Raw genomic sequence first — 3,576 nt, forward strand, 5'->3', positions numbered from 1 at the left:
AGGGAGGTGAGCCCCAGAGGTCTGGGCTTGTGTAAAAGCCTCCTCCACTGTGCCTACCCAACACTAGTTCCTTATGGAGAGGCAGGGTCACCACCCACCCTCCAGACTTCACTGGGCTATTTCTGGCTGGGGGCCTGGCATTACCTTAAGTGTGCCCCTTGTTCTGAGGCCCCTATATCTTTAGGATGAAGTATATCCATAATACTTGTGTTTCTCCCTGGCCCAGAATGTTCCCTCTGGCTATATAAGAAGGAGCTGAAGGAATGGGCAGTGGACTGGGAGCAGCCCAGCAAGGAAGGCCCCTGTCTAGGGACTACCTGGCCACCTGTGGGTATGCTGCATGTACCTGAAGGCAAGACCAGGGTTCCAGGAGGAGGAGGAGGGTGGAGGTTTCCAGAAGCAGAGAGGAGAGCCAGAGAGCCTGATGGCAAGCCTAGGACACTCTGCTCTGGAGTCTGCAGAGCAACAGGCCTGTAGCTGGGGCAGGCTGACAGGCTTAGCAGGTGGCTGCCAGGTCTTTGTAAAAGACAGCAGTAGTTGCATGGGAAGGTGGGCTCGGCAGAGTGCTGAAGGATGAAGGACAGGGCCTAGTGGAGGCTGCCCGACTGGCATGGTCCCACTGTTCTTGATGTTGCCCTTCACACAGAAGCCCAACCAAGGCCAGAAGCTACAGGCTGTGGTCCTGGTGGTAGAACTCACATAGGATGAGGCAGGGGCTCAGATTGGCTATGCAGAGCCCAGGTGCTAGACATAGTCTAAGATAGTCCTGGGAGAGTGACCACCACTGATTTAGAGGATGCAGATGAAGCCATCTTTGAGGACTCCTTGGATGGCATAGTAAGAGGGGAGATAGTGATGCTGTTTAAAGTGTCTGTTCTTGTAGAAATTTATTACTGTATTGTTGGTGGTGAGGACATAGAGGTAAATAGCTTTGCAGTGGTCCTGGGCAGTGGTTGATGTGTGATCTTTTAAACTTTCAAGTAAGAGAGAATTCTTTCACTACTCCCAGATTCAGAATGTCCACAACCTGTGTGTCAGCACAGAACTTGGAGGCTAGGATGTCTCTATCCTCTTTATGTATCCTGGTCCTGTTTTTAATTTCAGCTACTATCAGGCCCACAATAGCACTCTGCACATTGCAGCAAGGGAAAAGAACTTCTTGTTGAATGCGATGTCACTGTACATAAGTCTGGGTACTGGAAGGGGAACCACCAGCTGCTTCATGGTGTCTATGTCACTGTGGTAGAGGAGGCACAGGCTGACCTCACTGAAGGCACTGGATGACACCCCTTCTGTCATTCATACCTCCAGCAGAGCCAGCAGCAGCTGAGGGGTTTGGGAGGCTCAGTGTGTCCCCGGAGCTCAGAGAGCCAGAAAGTGGGGCACCATGGAGTTATGGAACCAGTAGGGCCCTTTCATCCTCCTGTGCCAGGTGGTGGCCCAACCTGGGTAGTCTGTATACAGGGTGCATCAAGTTCGTGAGCAATTACTATTTTAAATTATTATAACTATATCATGGATAAATAGCTCAAATACATAAAGACATGAAAATTGCATGTCAATTCCCTCACTAATACTGTAAGAACTTTAAGGGCAGAAACAGTGCTTTTTTAATAGAAGGTGCCAAAAAATGTACATATTAAGAAAGGAAAAAAACAGTATTAAAATTAGAATACTCAAGGCACGTTTGACTTCTGCAATTACAGGAGGTGCTCAAACGTGACTTGAACTCATCTTTTGTTATTAGTCTGTATTATTACAATTTTAATACAGTTTTCCTTTCTTAAAATGTGTATTCATTCTTTTGGCACCTCTGCATGTAAGTGCTGAGTGACATAAATATTTGTTGAATAACTGAATAAATAAATGCTAAAAGTAGAAAATAGAAATGTGATGATATTTGAATTCACAGCAGCCAAAGATCACACAAATCTATAACATCGTTGTTTTTATAAGTTATGTTGTTTTGTAGACTAAATATAGCAGATTGATGTCCAATGGTTGGGGGTAAATGCTTAGTTAATGATATAACATTATTAGCATGTAAAATATCTACGTAGTTGAGTGAGGATTTGATGTAGATACACAAAAATAAAACTAATGGTTTTATTAGTTTTATTATTTGATTTAGAGTGGTTTTTTTTTTTTTTAGCTTGTCTACTATCTATGCATGAGGCAAGCAGACTGTGGCTGTTTTAATATATAAAAGAAGTAGCACAACATGGAAAATAACTTGCCTCTGATCTCGTAGAGTCTAGATTTAAAGATATGTGCCTTGACTTTATTAGATTGTTGGGAAGGAGAAGAGATGTTGGAAACAAGAAGATCTGGAATCACAGGATATGTGATGCCTTTGCCTCTTTTCCAGAAACCAGTCAATAATGTGAGCAGGAGGTTTGGGCAGGCAGGGATACATATAAAAATGGAATATAACTTCCTGATAAGCAGCATACATATACAGGAAGGGTAGAAAGTCAACTTGAATTAGAGAAATATGTCTCTTAAGAGTTCTGTCTAATACTTGACAAACTGTAAATCTACAGCATCCATTTTTGTGCAAATGGGTTTGTCTGCAGATTCTGGAGTACCCTATCCTAGATTATAAATGTTAATTGGGTTGGATTCATAGATATGTTATGTATTTAAAATTAACAACACCTAATAATATTTGAGTGGTGTTCATTCTCACTGATAATTAAGAAATATAAATAAAATGATGATGAGATATCATTTTTCACCACATTGGCAAAGTTTTTAAATTAGATGTTCATTCTTGGAAAGTATGAATTTTTATTACACAAACACAGATGTATGAAAAATGTTAAGGCTTTCCTAAAATTGACCTTAATATCTAGTTCAAGAGTCCCCATTCTCTTTGGCAAAAACAACTTCAACTTAGTCTACGTAGGAGACCCTTGGTCAACTTCTCAATCAATCTGAGGTTGATTCTAAGTTGGAAAAGGTGGATGTGACCGCAGGGCAACTGTAGATGGAGGGAGGTTGCATTCTCCCTTCACTGTCATCAATCCAGGCTGTCACCTGTGAAGATGCCCACATTCCTCTAGAGCCTTCCGTTATAAAGTTCATGCTCATATATCCTGCCTTGTCCCACTGTCTAGATAAAGAGGCCTCTTTGGTTTCCCTGGGCTTCTCTCAGTCACCTCTGTGTCCTTCCACATGAAAACATGAACCACTCTCCAAATCTCTCCCACAATGTTGTGGGACCCAGTGAATCTCCATGGGGATGTCTCTGGATCTCTCAGCCTGGACATGCATCTTGCTGTTTCTACTCTACTACTGGCACATCAAACTGTGGGGGTGAATGTATTGGCATTGCTATTTAAGAAATATGAACAAGAGAGAAACCAGTATGCAGATTTCTGGTTTGTGAAAATATCCAGGAGTTTATTAGCTAGGATGCTTTGGGCTGCAAGTAACAGAAGCCCCAACTGAAAATGACTTTAATAAGGGACTTATTGGCTCAGCGCCTATAGCTCAACCGGCTAAGGCGCCAGCCACGTACACCTAAGGTGGTGGGTTCGAATCCCCAGCCCGGACCCGCCAAACAACAATGAC

General features: G+C 42.9%; 1 pseudogene; it reads right to left on the reverse strand.

Moving 5' to 3' along the window:
• Positions 1–667: 667 nt before the first annotated feature.
• On the reverse strand, positions 668–1,299 carry LOC100949768 (annotated as a pseudogene).
• Positions 1,300–3,576: the final 2,277 nt, after the last annotated feature.

This window comes from Otolemur garnettii, unplaced genomic scaffold, assembly GCF_000181295.1.
Source record: "Otolemur garnettii isolate 467f Iridium unplaced genomic scaffold, OtoGar3 scaffold00026, whole genome shotgun sequence".
Taxonomy (NCBI): domain Eukaryota; kingdom Metazoa; phylum Chordata; class Mammalia; order Primates; family Galagidae; genus Otolemur; species Otolemur garnettii.